Source organism: Dermacentor variabilis, chromosome 2, assembly GCF_050947875.1.
Source record: "Dermacentor variabilis isolate Ectoservices chromosome 2, ASM5094787v1, whole genome shotgun sequence".
NCBI classification, from domain to species: Eukaryota; Metazoa; Arthropoda; class Arachnida; order Ixodida; family Ixodidae; genus Dermacentor; species Dermacentor variabilis.
In genome coordinates this window covers 175,598,989-175,624,916 of record NC_134569.1, presented here as the reverse complement: position 1 = coordinate 175,624,916, position 25,928 = coordinate 175,598,989, and positions in this window count along the sequence as shown.

Below are 25,928 nucleotides of genomic sequence, written 5' to 3'. Positions count from 1 at the left end.
GCTAGCTAAGCCAAGAATTTGGCGCAGTTGCCTGGTGGTGGATGGCTGAGGAAACTCATGCATGGCTGTGACGCTGGTCGGGAGCGGACGAATTCCGTGTGCGTTGACGCGATGGCCGTGGCAATCCAGCTACAACTACATGATTGCGGTGTTATCCAACTACATGATTGTGGTGTTATCGAACTGCTGTCGACCAGCTTTCTTCTGGATCTTGAGAGCTTCGGAGGAAATGCGCCGCCCCCCCCCCCTCCGTAGTTGCGAACTGCGGATTGTGAGTCGCTAAAAACTACCTCGCATAAGGGATCGGTAAGCGAAAGTGCAATTGCTACATCTTCCGCTGTTTCTAGGTATTCCATTGCGACACTACACGCGTGCGTAAGCCGGTAGTTAACGCCCACTACTACCGCCGTGAACCGGTGTTATCGTGTATATTCTGCCGCGTCTACGAAGCGCGTAGTCTTCTCCCCGCCCATAGAGCGCAGCAGTGCCTTGGCACGTACCTGGAGGCGGCCTCGATTATATTGAGGGTGCATGTTTCGAGGGATAGGGGCGACGATTAACGTGTCGCTGAGGTCGAGTGGAATGAGCTGTTTCCGACCGTGTTAGACGTGGTAACTGAAGCCAAGTTTCTGCAGGATGTACCAGCCCGTGGCAGTCAGGGACATGCGTTCGAGTTGCGAGGCTCTTTTTGCATCCACGATTTCCTCAAGAGTGTTGTATACCCCCAGCTGCAGCAGAAAAGCAGTGCTTGTGGACTCCGGTAGCTTAAGGGCGATCTTTTAAGTCTTGCGTATAAGGGTGTTGATTTTCTCCCTTTCGTGATGTTCCAGTTGTGGAACGCAGCCACATAAGTAATGTGACTGATTGCGAAAGAGTGTAGCAGACGCATGACGCTGTCCTCCTTCATGCCCATCTGCTTGTTTGTAATGCGTTTGATCAGGCGGGTAGCCGCTGTGAGCTTGCCTTCGATTTTGCGGATAGCATCTATTTTTCACCCGTTGGCTACTATATGCATACTGAGGATGCGTATCTTCGAGACTCGGGGAACACAGGTGCTTTTTTGCGTATAGAAGATTATTTCGTCACATTGTCGTGATTCGCCTGTACGCTTGGGCCGGCGGCACGGGCTGTAGACGAGCAGCTCCGGTTTGAGTGGAGGTAGTGGGAGACCTGTATCTTGGAGGTAGGTTTCAACTGCGGAGTCCGCTGCTTGTAAGGCGGATTCTATCTGACCGTCAGTGCCCTTGTCGACCCACAGGGTGATGTCATCTGAACAGGGCATGATGGAGGCCGACAATCTCGTCGAGCTGGTACCGGGAGACCCAGCATAACGAGGTTGAAAAAGAGCGGGGATATGACCGACCCTTGAGGAGTGCCGGTGCGTCCTAGTACATGTTCATCAGATGTCAAGCTGTCGACCGCAAGGGTGACTTTGCGGCGCGACAGGAAGTTTCTGATGTAGTTGTAGCTTCGCTCGCCCATGCTGAGCTTGTTTATTCGGCTCAGGATTGCAGCATGTTCTACATTATCAAATGCCTTTTCCAGATCTAGGCCCAGGATGGCCCTGCTGCCGCTAGTTGCGTCGTTGATAATCTGGTGGTAGAGTTGGAGCATGACGTCTTGAGTGGGGAGGTGTGACAGGAAGCTCACCATAGTGGGTGGGTAGGCTCCAGTGTCCTTGAGCTGGCAGTTAATGTGGGACAGGAACGCGTGCTCGATCACCTTGCCAACGGAGGATGTGAGGCAAATGGGCCGCAAGTGAGCGAGGCTGGACGGCTTGCCTGGCTTCAGTATAAGTACTGCCTTAGAGCGTTTCCACGCCTCTGGGATGCGACCTGCTCGCCAGCACTTGTTGACGTATGCCGTAACAGCGGTTACTGAGGCATCATCGAGGTTTCGTAGTGTCTTGTTCGTAACCTTGTCGGGACCAAGTGCTGATTTGCCATTAAGGTCATGGAGGGCTGCACGGATCTCTGACTCGTGAAATTCTTCATCGACTGTCACATTTGTCTCTCCAGTGTAATCTCCGTGTTGGACATCGGGTCGTTGAGATAAGTACTTATCTAGCAGGCGTGTCACGAGCTGTTGATCGCTCGTGGTAGCCCATTCCTTGTGCAAAATGCATTGCAGGTTTGCTCGTTTGTTCGCTGAGCAGACTTGCTCGACGTATCCCCCAAGAAGTGACGAAGGAGACGCCACGTGCTGACATTGTGGAGCTTCCCTGCGACTGCGTTGCAGATGTCGTACTACTGTTGGCGGCTTAAACTCCGGCAATGTTCTTCTAGCTGGCGATTGAAGTGTGCGATCTTCTTACGAAGCTTTGGTTGTGCCTTTGCTTCTTCCATCTTGGGTGTAGGGATGTCTTGGCTCCCCAGAGGTGGGCTAGTCGGCTGTCGATCTTGTCAACCTGGACTTCGGGTGCGACCGTCGGTGTTGCCTTGATCATGTCGCCATTGAGCGTCTCCATAGGCAACATATAGGCCAGGCCAAAGTAGCGCAGCTTGATGCGGTCATAGGTCTAGAGGAAGCATACGGGACCAACCAATAAGTCGTAGTGATGCGCCTTTAATAATCGAAGGAGAAGACAGCGAGGGAGGACTGGGACGTACAAAATGCCCATGCCCATAGAATGCTAAACGTAGTGGTGCTGTGCACCATTTTGATCACATAATTGTGAAACAGGTGTCTCAAAGGGCTGTTGGGTGGTTCGCTTCAGCAGTAAGAGTGTGTTTTGAAGTAAAAGGACATCAGAGCGTGACAAAAGCGAAATTTGGTCCAAGAACTTTAGTAGGAGCTGTTGTAGGCCTAGTGCCAGAACGACGTGGTGGAGAAGCTGATGACGCGTTAACGGAACACAGTGAGAGTGGACAAGCAAACAATTCTACTGCATCGTAATGATGTTGGTCATGCTTGTATGGTATTGCAAACTCATATTTAAGCAAGCGCACTATCCAACGTCGTAAGTGTTCTGACGCATTTTTCAGTGTTGACATGCAACACACAGCATGATGGACAGTGACGAAGATGAAGTAGCGGTGAAAAGGGTAGGGGCGATATGCCCGAATTGACCAATGAATAGTCAAGCAGTATTGCTCATAGATAGTTTAGTAGTGGTCAGCTGGAGAACGTGCGCGGCTGATGTATGCCAGGACTTGATAACCAAAAGCAGCATTAAGTTGCAGAAGTACTGCTCCAATAACTTGTGCGCTTGCGTCAGTATGGAGTACAGCGGAACTTCAGGCATAGAAGTGGTGAATCACCCGTCTTGAAGTAAGCTGTTGCTTAAGGGTTTGATAAGCTCACTCGCAGTAGTCAGGTCATGTGAAAGAGGTACCGGTAACCATTAGCTTGAGTAGAGGAGCGATCATTGGAGCGAAGTTGCGTATAAAATTGTTGCATGAGGACGCCAAATCCCCAAAAGAAAGCTTAGAGTGGCCACAGATACTTTTATATCAGCAACAGAAAGCTCAAAAACAAGAGGGGAAGATCCTAGACCTGAAGCTTCGACTTGAGGACAGTACAAACTTCAGTCAGCTGAGGCTGATGAGCCAGAAGGATAAGGCATCAATACCACGGGTGCATTTTGTTTAAGACTGCATTCCTCATAAACTGATATTGCCCTTCAATAAAGCACATGACCACCTTGACGCGTACCTGCAATGGTTTCAACAGGTCGCCACGTGTCAAGGGTGGCCCCGTGAGAAGTGGGCATTTTCAAATAGCTAATGCATGACCGGAGAGCCTCTAACGGTGATAACCCGGTTAGATCTAACAGCTGCGCTAAGCTGTGATCGGCTAAGAGCGGTATTACTGCAGCGGCTCCGGTACACTGCAGCAGGTTATCGGGAGAAACTTCGTCAAGCCAAGCCAGAAGACAGCAAGTCCGCCCTGCAGTATGCTGGAAGAATTTCTTGCAACTTTGACTGTTGGCTAAAAATGGGCAAGACAGAGAGAAGCTATTCTAGCTTGAGCGAAGTAATCATAAGCGGGCAGTTTATGACAGGCTGTTCCCCAGCACTCAGAATCTTTCTGAAGGAAAGAAATCGTAAGACACTCAGTTTGCTATTTAAGATCGCTAACAGCTTTGTGGAAGCGCCGGCGCTCTCGAACGTAAAAAAACAACTTGTCGTCTAGGAAGCCAGGCTGTCGGCGTCGACGGAGGAGCCTGCGATGTAAACGCAGCCTGTGAGAAGAGCGCAAACCGCTGTTTGCTGTGTCACAAGCAAGTTCATAGAGCGACTGAGTGTTGGTTGCGAGTGCTCCCCAGCGCATGAACGAAATCGAAAGTCGGATATAGCATTGAGAAGTTTTCCACCGGAAGGGTGGACAAGGAAGAAGCATCGTGTATAGTCTCTGTAAACTATATAAATGCAAGCTCAACAAGGAACCAGGGTTAGGTCGTTCTACGAGATGGAGAGATTCTCGTGGTGAAAGCTACCGTGAGGGGAGCTGTTACAGCTGCTGGAAACGGGGACATGCCTATTGGCAAAGGGTATCTGGAAAAAAAAAGCCGAGTTAGAGTGCTAGGGGAAACTGGCTGCAACACAGTTGTCGTACGATAAGTGTTAGTGCCTAAAGAGAAATTTACTGCAATAGCAAGCCCAGTGTATCTAGTGGATCGTAGTGTGTGGTATATTCCAGAAGCCAGCCTTTCTGTAGAGTCCGTTTTTCGCTAGGTGTGGTACTCGTGAAATGCAAGGCGTACCCACTGGATGATGTGATCTTGTAAAACATCAAAGGCGTGGTATTAGTACCCACGTTACCTCACAGCGAGTCAGAACTTCACTACAACGCTCGCATGAAGACCGAGCAAAGACACAGGAGGAACTGGGGCTACAAGAATAGTGATAACGGTGTGCAGAGAGTCTCTGGTGATCTTAAGGCCTCCCAAGCGAAACCCATGGATTTGCTAGAGGACGACACATTGGAAATTATCTCCGACGGGGAGATAATGCACGGAATACACAGAAGAATAGCGGGAACAAAGGCTGTGGAAAATACCAGCTTACCTTTGATGTCACTTCCTGCTTGCGCGTAGGAAGCGAGACGCTTTAAAAATATCATGCGGACGATGAAACCCTCATAAATTGTTTCGAGGCTGTTGGCAAGAGAGTCGTGTCGAACCAGCAGGAAACGGTGTTATTCATTCGAGAAGGGATGCTGTTCCGCAAGCACAAATTACTTTCTCAGAAGCAATTGGAGCTACTCGCGGTGCCACGACAACAGCGAGATGAAGGCATCATGATGGGGCATCTTAGCCGGTTAACAGGAAATCGCAGAAACAGTGAGCAGGGTTACTGGAGACTTCTGCTGGCATGGTGCACAGTACAACACAAAGTGGTGTCTGAAGTCTGGGGATATATGTGAAAGGACGGTTCCTCGTCACCTGGTGGGACGCCCTCCCTTTGGCAACATGACTACTATCGAGATACAGTTCATGAGTGTTGGTATTGACATCGTCGGTTCATTGTGGCCAAACTCTGAACCTTTTTACAGGGGCATCGTTATATACTGCCTATGACCGATCTTTCAACAGGATATCCTGATGCACTTGCGCTACCATCAGTTGTATTGAGACAGGTTGCAGAGTGCCTCCTGGAAATGTTATCCCACGTTGGTATACCAAGGGAGATCATCAGTCATCGCTGCTCTTCTTTCATGTAAATATTCATGAAAGGAGTTTAGTAGACTACTCTCCTTGAAGCAACTGCCTACTACGCCCTACCATCCGAAGGCTTATGGTCTCGTGGAGCGCAAGTTGATGGGTGTCTTTATGCACGTGCTCTCTCGTTGCGCACGTGATTAGATCTGTTGAAAGAACGACGACGCGTTGCGTGGCTGTCGGGTGCTCGAACACGTATTCGAATTCACATCAGGGCTGTGCAGTACGCAACGCTGAGTAGAAGGCCGAACACCGCCTATACCAGCTTTCAGAGCACAAGCATGCACCACGGCGCAGTGGACGAGTGCGACGCAGACCAGCCAGCGCGTACAAAGCATGCAAACTACAGTTGAAGAAGCTGCACAAACTACATTTCAACGGAGTCGCTTACTCAGGCAAGGTCCGCTTGGCAAACGCTTTCTCGGTATGACTATAAATAATACGGGTCCCCATGGCGCACGAAAACCGAAGGTACATTCAGGGGAGTTATTTTCGAGCTGTAATTTCCGGTAGCGCATCACCTTTGAGACCTTTCGCTCGTCTCCATATCGGACGCGTGGAAGTGGAGGAAAAAAAGTTTCTGACGAAGCGCTATAATGGATGTCAGCAGGAACCGCATGCTGCACCTGTCACGAAGGAGAACGCGACGAGGCGAGCATGTTGTAGATGCGCAGCAAGCCACGCAGGAATGAGATGCGCCAGAGCGAAAAGGTCGAAACTTCAGCACAGCCGGAGACCGGCCTATGTGGCCTTGAGCTTACATGCACTTAGCACAGAGCCCACGGCAGTGCTAAAGGGAAGACCTCTCTTACCCGGTAGTGCCAAGCTTCAGCTACTTATCTATACTACAGATGGCTCTTGTGACCCTGATCGGTCGACGAGCCCGACGTTTACACCCTGCCAGGCGGCGACCATTGAAGTCGGACACGTTATGCCGGAGTCGCCAAGTTCGCTTAAAATTTACCCTGCGCTTTAAACATGAACAGCAGCAGCACGGCGATCAATTGTAACGCAAGCGGAGCAGTGCGCAGTGAGGGAGAGCTGTGTTGTTTGTCGAATCCGCAAATTCAAGGAGGCATTCGAAGAGGATATATGTTCACATTAGTGGGCCCGAACGGTATGTAGGTCAGCATGCTAGCGCGAGATGCAGGCACGTTCACACTGGGGAATCTCGCGTCTACAGGGAACGGAATTCTCCTGCCGCCGAAATTCGCGTCGTACACATTGGCTTGCTCATCACTCCGCCGGAACGCTATACGGAGCCATCAAACGCGGGATATCCCGCACGTTCCCGCAACACGAAACTAGAGGGTACTAGAATGGGCCAGTCGGTTCAGCGGCTGCTTTGGCAAGGGCCGTGGGTGATGCAAAAGACTTAGAAAATACGGTAGCTTCTCCTAAATACGTTGCCGTCTCCTAAAGCTCCGACTTTTTCAGCAGCGCCCATTGGCTAAGGCGCGCTCGCGGGCTGAGTGGCTATCGTCTGCTCGACGCCGCATGTTGTGGTCTCTTTTTCATTGTTTCTGTCGCTTTTTTTTCCATATTATTGGCTGCAGATCCATCGGGAAGAAAACTGTTTCCGTCACCCAGTGCACACACCTGTCAACGCTCCATGCAGTTGTGGTAGGGTCTTCGACCCGGGACGCGTCCGACCCAACGTTTTTTTGGTCCGACCAACATGCTTAACGCTTATTTAAGTGAAGAGACGGTGGCGTCACTAAGTTCTCCACAAAAAGGCAGCGTATTTTTAGTTTGCTCCACTTCATCACTGCTTGCAACGTCAGTTATAAACTCTGAGCAAGAATAGTGACACGTCTTGCCTATCTTTATCAGGCGACTACGTTTCGCCGCCTAACAAATGTTATCGCACAGCGTGGGACGCGCCTGCGTGTATCGCTAATTTCTGGAATGTTATCGATGCTTCTATCCTTTGTCTGTTGTCGCCGAACCTTGGTTATCTGATTTCATTGCGTGACGCGAATGTGTAGAACCTTGTTGAAGACACGCTGGTCCCAGCGGTTAGTCTGGAACATTCGACGACCGCTGTATAAAAGCCGACGCGCGTGACCAGCTGAACCAATTTTCTACGATCGCCGAATGTGTTCGCCGCTATCGTTGTTCTTTTGAATGTAGCCTGCTTTCGAGGGCACCCGCCGTGGTTGCTCCGTGGCTATGGTGTTAGGCTGCTGAGCACGATATCGCGGGATTGAATCCCGGCCACGGCGGCTGCATTTCGATGGAGGCGAAATGCGAAAACACCCTTGTGCTTAGATTTAGGTGCGCGTTAAAGAATCCCAGCTGGTCAAAATTTCCGGAGTCCTCCACTACGGCGTGCCTCATAATCAGAAAGTGGTTTTGGCACTTAAAACCCCATAATGTAGTGTGATGTAATGCTTTCGAGGGCACAAGTTCACCGAACAAAACGCTGGTTTCTATGATCACTGTTTTGCTGCCTTCTTCACCGTCACTACTACGTGACATCTGCTGGAGGTGCTTTACGTTCTTGTACTGGATGCCGCCGACAAGCCGTAATCCAAACCCGGACCACAAAGACAACACCAACGTCGTCCCGGAACATCGTGCAAGCCGCCGGCTACAGCAGCTGCCCACGGAACACGGCATTCTACCAGAGACGACCAAGAATATTGTCAGAGAAGATCGTCCAGAGATGACGAAGAAGATAGCCCCAATGGCAGCCGCAGCGGCCCCAACAGTTCAGCAGCAGCCCAGGGAGCGACCGACGTTCCGCGGTTCCACATTTGAGGACCCTGAAAGCCGGCTGGAGATGTATGAGAGGGTCGCTACGTTTAACAGTAGGGACCGTGACGAGAAGCTCCACATGTATATTTCGCATTGGGAGACGCCGCCAGGACCTTGTTCGAGAATCGAGAAGCCATCTAAACGACGTGGGACCTGTTCCGAAGCGGCTTCTTGCAAACATTTACAAGCGTCGTGCGAAAAGAGCGAGCCCAAGATTTACTACAAACCAGGGTGCAGCTACCAAATGAGACGATCGCAATCTTCACGTAGGAGGTGGCTCGCTTTTTCCGGCACGCCGACCCGGAAATGTCGGAGGAGAAAAAAGTCCGTTTCCTGATGCGGGGCGTCAAGCAAGACCTTTTCGCCGGACTTATTCGTAACCCGCCGAAGACCGTAGCTGAGTTTTCTGCAGAGGAATCGACGATCCAGAAAACTCTAGAAATGCGTACCCGGCAATGTAACCGCCAGGCTCTCACGCCGCAGTATGCCATCCAAGGACTCGCTCGGTTCCGACGACCTTCAAGAGACCATTAGGGCCATTGTGCGCGATGAACTTTGCAAGGTCTTGCGTTCGTCGCAGGCTCAAGTGGCCTCCATCACCGTCATCGTAAAAGATCAGGTTCAGCGATCGCTTGGAGTTCCTGAAGTGCAACCTCAATTACCGCAGCGCCAGCCAGAAGCTATCAGCTACGCCGCCGTCGCATGCCGTCGAGGCTCCCCTCGGTGACCGCGCCAGGGCCCTGTAACGCCGCAATCCCGTCGTCCGCCGCTAGCACGCCCACCCGTCGCCCGGCGCACCTACGCGAGGAAGGCGGACATTTGGCGAGCCCCCGACCACCGCCCGCTCTGCTATCACTGCGGATAAATCGGCCATGTGTACCGCCGATGCCCATACCGCGACTTGGGACTAAGAGGGTTCGTCGTCAACGCGCCGCATCCACAGCTTGGGGAACGCCCATGTCACATCGCTGACTACTAGCCGCCACTCAGTGGAACTCTCGACGCTGTCTGTTCGCTGTCACCAAGCCGCTACCTGTCGCCGCAAACGGCTACCATACGCTGGCCCAGCCCGGGGCCGGCCCGTCAGCCCATATCCGGAAAACTAAAAGCAGCAACTGATGGAGGCGCGGTTGCTGTTCGTCGAACTGAAGAAGATCTTCCGCCGCCGACGAAGGCGACGACATAACAACGGCGACACACCGCAGTCCCGACAAAATCTGCAGCAAAGAACAAGATGATGAAAGACGACATCACGACGCGACGTTCCAGCCACAGGTCAACGCGACGCCGCCGTGATCCGACGCCAAGACCTAACTGTAACGCAAGACAAAGAACCGCCGACCTCGACGTGCTTCTCAGCGGCAACGCAGTCACTGCCTTAGTCGACACAGGGACCGATTACTCCATCATGAGTGGACACATCGCCGCACAGTTGAAGAAGGTTAAGACTACATGGGAGGGCCCCCAAATTCGGACCGCTTGAGGACACCTCATTACGCCGACTGGAATCTTCACGGCAAGAATTACCATTCATGCCCGGAGTTACACTGCCACCTTAGTTATTCTCCAACAGTGTTCACGAGACGCCATTCTTGACATGGACTTCTTGAACCAACACGGGGCAAACATCAACGTGAAGGCGAAATCGATAAGGCTGTCGCAGGATCAAGCGATACCGGAGAGCTCTCGTAGTCACCACACCTTGAGTGCGCTCGAAGATCAAGTGAACATCCCGCCGCGCTCCAGCATTGTTATTTCCGTCGGCACTCAAACACCCGCTGACGTAGAGGACGTCATCAAGGGCGACCAGCATCTACTATTCGACCGTGAAGTTTGCGTCGCAAGAGGAATCGCTCGGCTCCACGGAGGAAAAGCGAAATGATGTTACCCAACTTCAGCCAAGAGTTCAAGCACATCAGCGAGGGCGCGACAATCGCGTACATCGAGGAAAATGTGGAAACGAGAAATGCCTTTGCCCTCTCAGAATTTGCCGCATTTACTCCGCCGACCATAGTCCCCGAACCAGACTTCGAAGTAAATCCAAGTCTCCCCATGGGCAAGCACCAACAGCTCAGAAGTCTTCTCCGACGATACAGACTTCTTTTCGACGTCATTGACGATTCGACAAGCACCTGTTGCAAATCATCGCATAATAACCGAAGAGTGCGCTCAACAACTCCTCCAGAGCCCGTACCGAGTTTCGACGCGATAACGTGAAGCTCTTAGGCAACAAGTCGACGAAATGCTCCGCGACGACATCATCCATCCGTCGAAAAGCCCGTGGGCATCTCCTGTTGTCCTGGTGAAGAAAAAAGACGGAACCCTACATTTTTGCGTCGATTATAGTCGACTGAACAAGAGCACGAAGAAGGACGTATACCCCGTTCCACGGATAGACGACGCATTCGATCGGCTCTGCAATGCTAAATACTTCTCGTCGATGGACCTCAAGTATGGATACTGGCAAATAGAAGTCGACGAGAGAGATCGCGAAAAGACGGCCTTCATCACGCCAGACGGCCTCTACAAGTTCAAGGTCAGCCATTCGGACTTTGCTCGCCGCCTGCAACGTTTCAGCGCGTCATGGACACGGTGTTACCAGGATTGAAGTGGTAGACGTGCCTTGTTTACTTGGATTACGTCGTTGTCTTCGCCGAAAATTTCGACGACCACCCTAGGCGGCTTGCGACAGTATGAGAGGCCATCAAATCATCAGGGCTGATACTGAAGCTGGAAAAGTGCCGCTTCGCTTACGATGAGCTTCTGTTCCTAGGCCACGTCATCAGCAAATGCGGAGTACGCCCCGAACCGCAGAAGGGAGCTGCCATCGCTACATTCCCGCAGCCCATTGACTAGAAGGCATTGCGTAGATTCCTTGGCATGTGTGCCTACTACAGGCGCTTTGTCAAGGACATTTCACGCATCGCTCAGCCGCTAATGCATCTAACCTAATCTGATGTCCAGTTCAAGTGGCAAACGCCGCAGGCCGACGCATTTCAAGAACTAAACCGACGCATGCAGTTGGCGCCGGTACTTGCACACTTCGACGAGGACGCGCATTCCGAAACCCACATTGACGCCAGTAGCCTAGACCTCAGTGCCGTCCTAGTCCAGAAGAAACACGGCCATGAACGGGTGATATCTTATGCTAGCCGGTCGCTGTCAAAAACGGAAGGCAATTATTCTATGACTGAAAATGAATGCCTCGCCATCATTTGGGCTACAGCAAAATTCCGCCCTTACCTATATGGCAGGTCATTCAATGTCGTCAACGACCATCACGCATCGTGTTAACTAACGAATATAATGGACCCTTCAGGATGGCTGGCGCGTTGGAGCCTCAAACTGCAAAAATATATCACTGTAATCTACAAGACCGGGCGAAAACACTCTGACGCCGACTGCTTATCACGCGCCCCCATCGATCCCCCGCCGCAAGACGACGAGGGCGAGGACTCCTTCCTTGTAATAATAAGCGTGGAAGACTCCACTAAACAGCAACGAGCAGACACGGAGCTAAAAGGCCTCGTCGAGTATTTGGAAGGGAATACCGACGTAGTCCCTAGGGCATTTAAGCGCGAATTGTCTTGGTTCACGTTATAAAACAACCTGCTCGTAAAGAATTTCGCAGCAGTACACGCTAGCTACCTTCTTGTTCCGTCAGCTCTGCGTCCATAAGTATTACATGCCATACATGACGATCCAACCGCTGTGCACCTCGGATTCTCCCGAACGCTGTGGAGGGTACAGGAAAGGTATTACTGGCCGTGTCTGATCGCCGACGTCCCCCGTTACCTCAAGACATGCTGAGACTGTTAGCGACGCAAGACACCACCGACAAAGCCAGCAGGATTACTACAGCCGATCAAACGTCCTTGCCGCCCATTTCAGCAGATCGCGATCGATTTCTTGGGACCATGTCCGACGCCAACATGCGGAAATAAGTGGATCGTCATGGGGACGGACTATCTGACCCCCTTCGCTGAAACTAAAGCTCTGCTGAAAGGCAGCGTAGCCGAAGTGGCTAAATGTTTCGTCGAGAACATCCTGCTGCGACATGGTGCCCCAGAAGTCCTCATTACCGACAGAGGAACAGCCTTTACAGCAGAGCTCATCCAAGTCATTCTGCTATATAGCGATACAAGCCACAGGAAGCCATACAAACCACCCGCAGACGAATGGTCTCACGGAGCGCCTGAACAAGACCCTCGCCGACATGCTAGCAATGTACGTCGACGTTGAGCACAAGACGTGCGACGCGGTCCTGCCGTACGTAACCTTTGCTTCAACACGGCGGTGTCAGAAACAACACAGGTCACACCTCTTAAGCTGGTTTACGGCAAGAACCCGACGACGACGCTCGACGCCGTGCTGCCACACGTCACCCACGAAGAGAATCTTGGCGTTGCCACCTATCTTCAGCGCGCCGAAAAAACCCGAGAGCTCGCCTGCCCACGGATCAATAAGCAACAACGTGCCGACAGCCGACACTACAGCCTCCAACGACGCTACCTCGAGAACCAGCCCGGCGAACGTGTTTGGGTTTGAACCCCGATGCGCCGACGAGGGCGCAATGAGAAACTACTGTGAGGCTATGTTGGACCCTACAAGGTCATTCGACGTATTGGCGCACTGGACTATGAGGTCGTGACAGACGGCATTTCGCATTCACAGCGCCGCTGCGCACGACCTGAAGTTGTCCACGTGGTGCGTCTTCAACCATTTTACGCACGCTGACGAACTTCCTTGTTTTGTTTTTTTCTTTGCTATAGGTGTTTTTTTATTACTTTCGTTTGTTTGCAGCGTCGAGTCGATGCTTTTCTGTAAGAGGGGGGTTATTGACACATGCACTTGCCTATCTTTATCGGGCGAGCACGTTTCGCCGCCTAAAAATGTTATCGCGCATCGTGGAACGCGCCTGCATGTATCGGAAGTTTCTGGAATATTATCGATGCTTCTATCCGCTTAGAGCGACGGAAAGCTGATCTAGTTGGTAAGGATTCATTGTGCAAATTCGTTATCCGCTGTCTGTTGTCGCCGAACCTTGTGTTATGATTTCATCGTGTGACGCGAATGGTGTAGAACCTTGTGGAAGACACGCGGGTCCCAGCGATTAGTCTGGGACATTCGACGGCTGCTGTTTAAAAGCCGACGCGCTTGAACCGCTGATCAGATTTTCGATGATCGCCGAGTGTGTTCGCTGCTATCGTTGTTTTTTTCAGTGTAGCCTGCTTTTGAGGGCACACGTTCGCCCCATAAAACGCTAGTTTCTATAATCACAGTTTTGCTGCCTTCTTCACCGTCACTGCTACACTACGTGACAATAGGCAGTACTGCTATGCTTGCTGGCAGGCCCATTCCTGGCGATGCATGAGGCGCAGAAGAAGCATTCGCCGAAAACATGACGCATGCGGCGTTGGTGGGTTCGTCCTGCTTTGCAAGAGCACGAGCAGCTTGCTCACGCCAGGCCATTTTGTCCTTGTGCTTCACGTGGTAATTGTCAAAAAGCATGGGGTGGTTACGCACCCATTGGATGAACATGTCCGATGTCGCGACACATTCGAGCGCGTCAGGCTTGGCCGTCACCTTTCGAACTCCTGAGTCGCGCACTGATTCGACCGCGGTGAAAGAATCCGGCGGCCGCTGCCGCAAAAGTCTGTCCCGCAGCGATCTGTGCGAAAGAGGCTATGCCGGCGGATCTCGCCGTCGCCGAACTTGGTTCCGCGCCACTTCAGGTGCCGAATGTCTCAGTGTGAATGCGCGAGCGGCTTCGGCGTGCGATAGGTAATTTTTTTATTCCCGCGTCAGCCACATTAGACTGTAGAGCGTCCACTTTCCACCAACGGAGCGCAAAGCTGTGTCACGCGTACATCACCTCCGCGTCAAGCTGGAGGTGACGTTCCTTTAGCTTGGCCATTCCAATGAGCTCTTTTACGAGTGCAGGCGGAACGCCTCGAGTCCCTGCTTGTTGAACAGAGACAACCATATAGAGAAAGGCAGCTTGACTTGGGAATACTTCCCATTAGAAGAACATCTCGGGCGCGTAATGGCGTTGGCATAGTGCAGGAAGCAGCTTGAGAAGTATACTAACTCTGTGGATAAGAAACGTGCAGGGCCTGTTCGCTGGTACACGGGAACGGTATACATGCGACGGAAGCTGACGACAAGCGCTCTTGTGCTCTACAATATCCAAAGTATGTCACTTCCGGCAACAGGTAACGGAGGCGATTTTTTAAGCTTCTGTATGAAAAACATCGATTTTTGCGAGGGTTTTGTGAATTGTCCCCTCGCCATTTCGAGCATAATATGTTCAAGAGAGGCTACTGTACGTCTAAATTTCCTGAAACTGGGTCTTTTACGCATTTCAAAATTTACCGAGGAGTTTGGGCTGCAGACTGAAAAGATCTGAAAGAAACACCGTGAATCGTTTGGAGGAGGGGAGACTCAACTCGACATGAAAGTCGCCCAAGTCAAAATAAAAGAGCACCCTACATAGGAACGAAGCACTATTGAGGCGCTCGACAGAAAAGTAATGATCTATAACCAACTGCGACGTCCTACCATTGCCGCAGTTGGTAATACAAGAAAGTTTTCTTTCTTTGGCCGATGACATTACGAAGGCAGGAAAAACGACGCAGCTATCAAGGCATCAATATTAATTTTAGTCATTACTGTCAGAGGTATCATTCGCAAGATTCAACCAATACTAACAGTAATAGAAACGATTTGGCACGGATGGTTCAAGGCCCTATAAATGTTCGTTCTACGCCACTGAAATCTTCGGCAGATATGGTCCTCAAGGTCGCTGCTATCTCTCAAGACGATCACCGATGAACTTTAGAAATTCTGGGATTTAAAAAGCATTTGAATCACTGAGAAATAAACAACAAAACTAAGTGATGACCGTGTGCTACAATATGGTAGAGAAGCCATGGTGTTTAAGACTTGAAGGTACAAAGCGCGGCTACTATGGAAGGATGACGTAACACTTGGTAACAAGCCAACCGCAGAGAAGAGGTTTATGCAGGTGACTAAGAAATGATGCAATTAAGGCGATAATATGCAGGCCTACGACAAAAATATCCGCGAGTATTCCTAGAAAGAAGTAGCAGGAAGCGTCGAAGAAACTGCAGAATCAGAGATACTGAACTAAGTCGTCTATTATGAAGAAACTGCAGAATCAGAGATACTGAACTAAGTCGTCTATTATATGCAGCAACAGGCACTCATCAAGAGAGGAAGAGCCACGACAAAGATACATATCGCTTTTGACGCTTTGTCAAGCCATAACTAAGAAAAATCCCTCAATGACAACTTGGAAAATGAAGCCAACCTGAATTCCGTCATCACAAGTTTGTTGATCAACTTTCGACAGCACTGAATTGCGATGTCGGTGGACGTGGAAAAAGCATTCCTGCAGCTAGCGATGGATGAAAATCGCGGAGACGCACTGCGCTTTCTGTGGTGGGAAGAAATACCTAGCCAAGCTACTACACGCCACGAGATAAAGAAAGGGTGAATGACGAGGGTAACTTACCGCACAACACCAAGTAGCTTACTTCTCGCAGTCGCATTTCATAAACATTTGGATGGCATTGAAGAGCACTAACCTGTAGTTGTTGAGCGATTGCGATAAGGAATCTATCTCGACGACATCTTGCTCGGAGCAGACGAATGTTCACAAGCTGCTGAACTGTGCAAAGAAACAAGACCTATTTTTCTGAAAGCAGGGATTAATTTGAGAAAACGGACTTCGAACGATGCCAATCTAGGAAAGCAATTGAATAAAGGGGACGATTTCGGTCGAAGAATCAGAAAAGAAGGACAAATAAGGTTTTTGGGTCTGAGATGGTAATTCGTCAAAGGCGTTTTGAGCTTTTTTAAACACTACAATGCGATGGTACGTTTATATGAGATAACTTCCGAAACCGCAGGTTTCCAAGCTGCAGTGAGGCCATACGACACTCTAGGTTTTTTTGACACCATTTTCGGTAAGAGCCAAGTTGCCGCTACAGAACATTTGAATAGAAAAACTGAAATGGGACGACCCACTACCATGTCAGCACCGATTAGCACGGAAATAGTGGGCAGAAGAGCTTCAGCCTATGTAGGACTTCACTTTGCACACAAGCTATGACTACTACACGCAAGTGAAAGCATCAACTATAGATGTTTTCTCAGATGCGATTCCATTGCCGTATGGAGCAGCAGTTCACATAACAGAATACTCATATGGACGCAAAAAATTCACTTTACTCATCGCCAACAGTTGAGTTCTCCAAACAAAGAAGTTACGCTGGAAAGACTCGAGTTACTGGCTGTCACAGTATCCGTCAGGTTGGCTAGTTACATTACTGGTAATTTTATCAAGAACGTTAGCACCGTGAAATTCTGGACTGTAAACTTCTCCTCTGTTGGATCAGGTTAACCAAGCCGAAATAACTATTTGTTTGCAATCGCACAGAAGAAATCAAGAGCAACGGTTATATTAAAAGTGAGGAAATTCCTGCGTACTTGACGATAGGGAGAATTAAGATGAAGCATAGCTGAGCTGTGTCTTATTGTGGAAGGGCCCGACGTGGATCACGAGCGCAAAAACAAAGGCCTGACTACGAAATGAAATTAGAATCGGAAAATAAAGGCAAAGAACAGATTATGGAAACCATGGCGGCCACGACGAGTCTGGAAAAGAGAATCGACCTTAACAGTTTCAGATCGAACAGAATGGCACTACGAGTTGCAGCGTGGGTAATGCATTACATCGGAAATCTCAGAAGAGAGGCAAGAACAGGTTCGCTAACAAAATAACAGTTGAATGCAGTCGCGTTGGTGCTAATAAAATAACAGCAGAAGGCGTTGGAAAAGCAAGTAGCGAAATAAATGACAAGATGAACCTGTATGGCACGGACATCTTCAGAGACGATGAAGGCGTCCCCAGATTGCAGGGAAGCTTCAGTGTACAGATTTCAGCTGTGACGCGAGGCATCCTATGCACTTCCGAGAAAGAGTCGCTTGTCAGAACTGTTAGTGCTTCATAAGCATCAAATAACCATGCACGGTTTAGTTTTCTTAACATTGACGCATCTAAGGACAACTTTTGAATTGTGCATGGCAAACAGTTATTGACATACATTATAAAGAAATATTGACATGCATTATAAAGATTTAATTCCCGACCGCTGGTAAGAGAAGTGGCACAATTCCCGACTGGCAGAACGAAAAAGACCAAGGCCATCCGACATCACTGATACAGACTTCGATGAACCGCTGAATGCTCGAGAAGAGGAGAGCAAAGCTACGAAGTTTTCTGTTTTATCGATGAAGTTTTTTTCAATAATTCAATGAGTAAATGCGAGTGATCCTCCCTATGTTGCCATTGGTGTTTTTGTTGGCTTTTTATGATACGAAGTTTTTTGTAATTATATTTAGTTGTGCTGTACAAGAACAAATACAACAGCTGTACAGCTGCAGTTACTGAACTGCATGTCACTGAAGCTTTCATACAAGTCTTCCGAATATTCGTAACCAGATCAGACAATTTATAATGGCAACGCAAGAGCCTTCCAGAAGTCGGAAAAGATAAGCAATATCCTAAGAATGGAAGACGAACACCATCCTGCAGGAATCGCAGTCGTTTTCTCAGCCCCGGAAAAGCTGGCAAGGCTGTGCAAGCGTGTGAACACACCTAAATCACGTCAGAGTTGTTGCTCTGTCGGGCACAGAAGACGTTTTGTGACATACGCAACGAATGTGGTTTGTCAAATTCACCTGTCTTGCGGCAGTAAATATGTCGGACAGACAGGCAGGTGCTTAAACGCTCGTTTAAGAGAGCACTATAACAACTTCCATCATACCGTTCAAGGCCACTTGGGCGTGCATTGCCGGGACTGCGGCTGCGTGCGCCTCTTTGAAGATATGGAAGTTTCAGCGAGCAACAGCTCACAGCTTCTCCGGGAAATTATAAAAACTGATTTCTTTAAAACACTGAGTAGTGTATGCGTTAGTGCACTCTCTATCGCGCTGACCTCTAGTGAAGTCACGTATCCCAACAGATAGAAATCGCAATGTTCGTATTTTTCAAGTGACCATGTTCTTAGTACAATGACTTGGTGTTAGAACACCCCTTGTGACTGCCTTATATTTTCTGCGCATGTCCCCTCTTGTGTATACAAACGCGATTTGGCAACGTAGTAAAAGAGTGTTTGAAGTCAGCGTAGTGTATGTCGTCTCTCGGAGTCCTTGTCCTTCGCGCTGTACGCCATTTTTCATCGTGGATTACCAACTAGCCCAAACAACCACCCAAGTTAGTACCTACACAGCGGCACTCGTACGTGCGGCTGTGCAGTCGGTCGACATCGTGCATTACAAGGGACCACCTCTACTGTGCCGGGAGTGGCTCCACGCCGTCTTGTTGGAGTAGGCGACAATCTGGAACGTGAACAACATTACAAGGTCAGACACTACTCGTATTGGCGTTGAAAAGAGGCTTGACGCATTGCTGGCGAAATATCAACCCTTTTTCAAAGTCTAATTAGGCAGAGCTAAAATTAGATAACGGAAGAGCGAGCCGAACTTTTCCTTAAACCTGACATGAAGCCGAGATTCCTAAAAGGCTGAAATGTAATGTTCGTATTGCAAAAAAGCTTTCGACGCGGAATTGGCTAAAATGGAACTGGGAATTATATCGCCGGTTACGGCGTCGGAATATGCTGTGCCAGCGGTACCCGTAATCAAACAAGATCGTAGCATACGGATTTGCGGCCACTACAGCACGACCGTTAACCCGTGCCTTCATGTCAACCGCTACGTTTTACCGAAGGTGGACGACCTGTGCACAGCCTCTTCGGGAGGTGGGTTTTCTCGAAGATTGATCTCAACCGGGCCCATCGGCAAGTGGTCATGTCGGAGTCATCAAAACAATACTTCACGTTGAATACACATAAATGATTGTTTGCTGTTATACGACTCGAGTTTCGAATTTCATCATCACCTGCGATTTTCCAAGGAATAATTGACACTACGCTGAAAGGCTTACACGGGGTTTGCGGCTACCCAGGCAATATTCTGGCGACTGTTAAAAATAACGAAGATCACTTCATCAATCTGGAAACTGTGGTAAAACAACTTCTTGAAAGAGGCGTCCACGTCAAGAAAGAGAAGTGTTCGTTGTGCCAACTGGAACTTCGCTACCTCGGACACATAATCAGCACACGAGGCATCTCCGCAATGACAGAACGTTGATGCACCCGACAAGGCTCCAGCCCCTATGGACAGGCAGCAGCTGCAGTCATTCTTGGGAGTCGTCAATGTCTACGGCAAGTTCCTTCCTAACCTAGCCACGGTGGTGCAACCATTTTTCAGTTTGCTACGTAACAACGCTCCGTGGTGCTATGCTGAGTGTTGCGAGGAAGCGTTCACCAAGAGCTTGCTAGCCTCTCCGCCGACTTGGCACGCTACGACCCGTGCAAACCACTGCAGCAATCATGCGAGGCTTCGCACCATGAATTAGGCGCGGTATTGTGTTTCGGATGACGGCAGCACAAAAGCCAATCGCCTTCGCATCGCGTACATTGACCGAAGCGGAAAATAAATAGCTTGAGAAAGAGGCCCTTGCAATATAATATTTGGTTTAAGTGTCATTTCTACGTTTGCGGTCGTTCATTCACATGAGTCACCCAAAATAAACCGCTACCGCTTCAAACAATCTTGGGCCTGACTATCGGGACTCCGACTATCGCAGCAGCGCGTTAGCAACGCTGGGCTGTCACATTGTCAGATTATTCGCCCGATTTTCAGAAGATCGGGCGAGAACGCTCAAGCCGATTTCTGCCCGAGCCTCCCGCGATCAATTGTGAAAGACGAAACACGAAAACGAGAGGAATCTTTATTCTTTACAGTTCCAAACATTGCCAGTTTCTAGTCAGGACATTGCCCGAACAACAGCTGGGGACCCCTTGTTTTTGGAGGAATAGATTGAGTAAGCGTGGCGTGGCCGTCGTTTGTGACTGAAATATTTGAAACCTTTTTTTTTCTGACACTTGCAACGAGCTCACAGTTCACCAAGGCTCCATGACGTTCGGGATGCTAGTGATTGTGCCGGCAAAGTCGCGAAGCTTGTTACTGGATGAACTCCACGAAGGGCACCCAGGCATCGTGCGCAGCAAGCAACTAGCACGCAGCTACGTGTGGTAATGACCGTCGAGGTGGACCTTTAGTATCCCGTCAAGGCGTCCGTAAGTTGTCAAGAATAACGTTGCCAGTCGTGCAAAGCGCCTGTGCAGCCTTGGTCTTGACCAACAGCACCATGGCAGTGCGTACATATGAATCTTGCTGGCCCCATTTTGCACGATATGTTTCTTGTAGTCCTAGATGCGCACTTCAATTGGCCGGACGTGTTATGTGCTTGACTACGGCGGACGCTACAGTTGACAGATTGAGAGCTGTGTGGGCGGTTTGGTTTCGCAGAAACCATTGTAACTGTTAACGGCCGGCAACTCACTTCCTAAGAGTTCAAGCTTTTTGTGAAATAATTAGGCTATCATCATGTGCTTACAGCACCGTATCATCCCAGCCCAAACAGGCTTCCAGAGCCTTTTATTTACACGTATACAGCTCTTCGTAAATCCAGCGGAGCGGACACATTACATCTTAGGCCGAAAAAGTTTTTGCTTACCTATCGCAATGCGCTCTATGCGAGAAAAAATGAGTAACTGGCAAACTTGTTCATAACACGAGGCCGCGAAATCGACTCGTTATCAAGCTATCGGTGGGAGGAAGGGTTGCGCATAAACAGCTCAAGCAAGCCGTGGCTAGCCCACGTCATGATCATGATGTGACAGTTGGTGACCGAGTGAAGGCTCGCAATTGTCGAGGAATTCCAAATTGGGTTCCAGGAGTTTGCGGGCAGTCCGGCACTTTGTTTTTTACCGTTCTTGCTACCGCACCCAGAGACAATTTCACCTGGCGCCGTCTGAAGGACCACATGCTCGCGCGGACCATGGATCGAGACCACGAGGCATCTGACCAGGAAGGATACGAGTTCCTCGCGTTTCAACCAGATGTCGACCCAGCGACCTCCTCCGCTCCTACCGCCTGTGGTTGTGCCGCTTCGCAAGAAATCCAGGCAGCGGGTACAAGATGCTATCAGATTTGAGACCATCGACCACCGGACAGATATCAAGAAGGAGTGTTGTTAAATTAGCCATTATAAAAACGGAGGGACGGAGTGACTGGTATACCACCGCAGCTTGTCGTAAGGTCGATAATGCGCAGGCGCGCAAAACGACTAAAAGGCATGCGCCGCAACCTTCCCGCCTTCTTATCTCGACAAGCCACGAACCAACGAACTCGTAGCCATAAACTTCGCTGGCCCACTGGAAACTTCTCTGCTCCTTCGCATGAACCACGCAATACAACGGAACAAAGAGTTGGCTTAATTACTCCAGAAAAAAGAGGGAATGATAACATGGTAGGCAAGATGGAAACAAGAGTATCTAAAGGAACTCAAATGTTCCAGTACAAAAAGGCTAATAGCGCAAATATACAAGGAGATGCCCGTCTGCTTGGAGAAGCACGTAAATGAATGCAGTCGAAGTGCTGTAACCAAAAATTTTACAGGCAAGAATGGCTTCGTAAGAGCATGCTTACTTCGTACAACTGAATGAAAATTGGTCTGGAGACCGATATAGCTGTTGCGCTGTATATATATATATATATATATATATATATATATATATATATATATATATATATATATATATATATATAGATTTGCTTTTTGTTCCAAATAAACCGAATACGCATCTGTACTGCAGACTCTCTGGTCCTTCTGGAACACTGGGTATATGCCACTCGATCTGTGCTGGTCGTTATCGAACCCCTTAGATGCCATATTGGGTAACTAGGTGTGTGTGACTGGGAATATGCTCCTGTACAATGACAAAAATATTATTATGAGGAACGTGTCTAGCGGACGTAGAAGACGTTCCATAGCAGACGAGAAACAACACGACCAGTGCCCTGGCCCACCATCGTTGTTGTTGTTTTGCCACTGACTGCTTCTGTGTAAATATATTACATAAACCCTTTTTGACATTTCCCCGTAGCATATCTGGTGGATGTGCGGCGCACAGCCTCTCCTCTTTCTCGTCTGCTATGAATCGCCTTCGTCTGCGGGACAGGTGTCTAATAACAATACGCCTGAATTTTATCCAAGGCTGGATGGAATCTGAATCGCGTAACAAGGGTGCCTCAAGGACAGAAAACCGACGCTTTAGGAGGCTGGAAAACAAATGCCCGCGGTATATGCCACTTCTCAGTGAACGTGTTTCACGCAACGCTTTAGCGAGCTGCAACATGAATGCAATGGGTACGTGCCACTCTTGAACGAGCTCAGTACATGCCACGGGGTGTGCAGCCAGCGAGGGAACGATTCCCAGCGTTCGCAGGCACCGGCGCGCCACGCTTTTCGTCTCGAAGGCTACCCACTGTATTCACGGCAACGCCAGTATACTTGGTCTCAGTAGTTCCCTGCAGCACTGGGGTAGATGCAGGGCTCCTATGCCAGTAGGGAAGCTGAGTTCCCCTCAAGATATGCTCATCGGCACGCGTGATCTGCTCATCGTTTGCTTGCCATCCTGATCCACGATTGATGGAGTGACGCAACCAATTTGTTGTGCTGCAAGCTTAGGCTGCGCTTCCATAAATGCCACAGCGGGGCTTTGCGACATGCGCAGCACAGTCTGCGCGGCGTTTATTTGCTGTTTGATCTACGCTGTCATCACATATCACACTAAAGGAGAGTAGTCAATTAATGATGCTGTTATGAGGCCTTCGTAGCGTTCCACACCGTCAACGCATCACCAGCGCTAATGCTCTCATACCATCATCTAAATGGAAATCAAAGCACTTTTACTGCTCGATGATGCCTTTGTTGCAGTCCTAGTAAGGCTATCAATGTCAAAACAAACAGCTCACCGCAATAATAACGAGAAGGCGTACCTAATCCATTGTCTGAGATTAAGCGATGATGGATTTTACTATGTATTCGTTACTCTCAGGGCGGATGCAGTCAGTAACAAGCGCGAATTGGGATTGAAGTGGGCGGTCTGGGCTGCATGGGGAGCTGTAGTCTTGCCAGGCACGTACCCAGGATTTTTTTCGGGGGGGGAGGCAACAACTCCATCATCATCATTATCATCATCATCATCAGCAGCAGCAGCAGCAGCCTGTTTTATGTCCACTGCAGGACGAAGGCCTCTCTCTGCGATCTCCAATTACCGCTGTCCTGCGCCAACCCATTCCAACAAGCACCCGCGAATTTCCTAATTTCATCGCCCCACCTATTGTTTTGTCGTCCTCGATTGCGTTTTACTTCTCTTGGTACCCATTCTGTAACCCTAATGGTCCAACGGTTATCTAACCGGCCCGTTACATGACCTGCACAGGCACATTTTTTTCCCTCTTGATGTCAATTAGAATATCGTCTATACCCGTTCGCTTTCTGATCCAAACCGCTCTCTTTCTCTCTCTTAACGTTATGCCTAGCAATCTTCGTTCGATCGCTCTTTGCGCGGTCCTTAACTGGCTCTCAAGACTCTGCCCCATATGTCAGCACTGGCAAAATGCACTGATTGCACACCTTACTTTTCAGTAATAATGGTAAGCTTCCAGTCAGGAGCTGGCAATTTCTGCCGTATGCGATCCAACCTATTTTTATTCTTCTGTGAATTTCCTTCTCATGATCAGGGATCCCTGTGATTAATTGACCTAGGTACACGTACACATTGCAGTAGTACTCTGCAGATTTCGCGATAATCTGATTGATGACATGGATGTGATCCATTGTAAAGTATCTCTTCCTGAAGCCAGCCTGTTCCCTTGGTTGACAAAATCCAGTGTTGCCCTTCACAGTCTTTAGTGGCCGACTGGCGATCCTGATCTCTTGTTCCTTTGCCCGGCTATTTATCATTATCTTCATCTTCTGCGTATTAATATTCTACCCCACTCTTAGACTCTCTCTGTTAAGGTCTCCAATCATTTGTTGTAACTCGTCTGCATTGTTGTTGAATAGAACAATATCATCGGCAAACCGAAGGTTGTGATATTTGCCGTCGACCTTTACTCCTAGGCCTTCCCAGTTTAACAGCTTGAATTCTTCTAAGCACGCAGTGAATAGCTTTGGAGAAATTGTGTCTCCCTGTCTGACCCCTTTCTCTATAGGTATCTCCCTGCTTTTCTTGTGTAGAATTAAGGTAGCTGTAGAACCTCTGTAGATATTCTTACGCGAAGGACGAGTCAGTAAGACGAGAAGCTATTTACAGATTATATTTACAACAACGGTTGCAGCGCTGACCGGTTAGATTCACAGCGCGAGCCCAGTTCGTTCTTCCTCCTATTTTCTGGAGTGATGGCGCCCACGCGCCTCGTTTAAACAAACAAATACCACACGCATGTAGCAATATTTTCCAAGCTTCTTACGTAAGCGTTCTGTACTCCTTGATTACGTAGTGCCTCTATGACTGCTGGTATCTCTACTGAATCAAATGCATTTGCGTAATCTATATAAGCCACATAGAGAGGCTTATTTACTCTGCAGATTTCGCGATAACCTGATTGATGACATGGATGTGATCCATTGTAATGTATCTCTTCCTGAAGCCAGCCTGTGCCCTTGGTTGACAAAATCCAGTGTTGCCCTTATTCTATTGGAGATTATTTTGGTGAATATTTTATATAATACTGGGAGCAAGCTAATAGACCTATAATTTTTCAATTCTTTAACGTCTGCTTTTTTGTGGATTAGTATAATGTCTGCATTCTTCCAGTTTTCGGGGACCCTTGCAGTCAATAGACACTTCGTATGAAGAGCCGCCAGTTTTCCAAGCATTATGTCTCCTCCATCTTTGATTAAGTCGACTGTTATTCCACCTTCTCCTCCCGATCTTCATCGTTTCATGTCTTGCTGGGCCCATCTGACCTCATCGCTAGTTATAGAAGAGTTTCTGTATCCTGTTCATTACTGTTTCTAAGTGAGGTATCGTGACTCCTCCGGGTACTGTATACAGGTCAGCTTAAAATTTTTCCGCTGCTTTTACTATATCTTCAAGATTGCTGATGATATTATCCTTCTTATCTTTTAGTGCATACATCATGGTTTGTCCTATGCCAGGTCTCTTTTTTACTGATTTCAGGCTGCGTTCATTTTTTACGGCTTCTTCAGTCTTTCTCATGTTATAGTTTCGAATATCAGTTATTTTCTCCTTGTTGATCAGTTTTGACAGTTCCGCGAATTGCGTAACGCTGCGCGGCCGCCAGTCCCATACAACCGCGTAGAGCGCAGGGCTCTGCGATTCTAGACGTACTGCGCTCACCGCGAAAGGTTAGCACTACTTTCCCACTTCCACAGATTGTATCATACCCATCATCCTTTACAGCACCCCATATCAAACCCCCACAAAAAATTTTCGCCCGCCTCGACCATTCCTTCAAAGTGCGTCCCATGTTT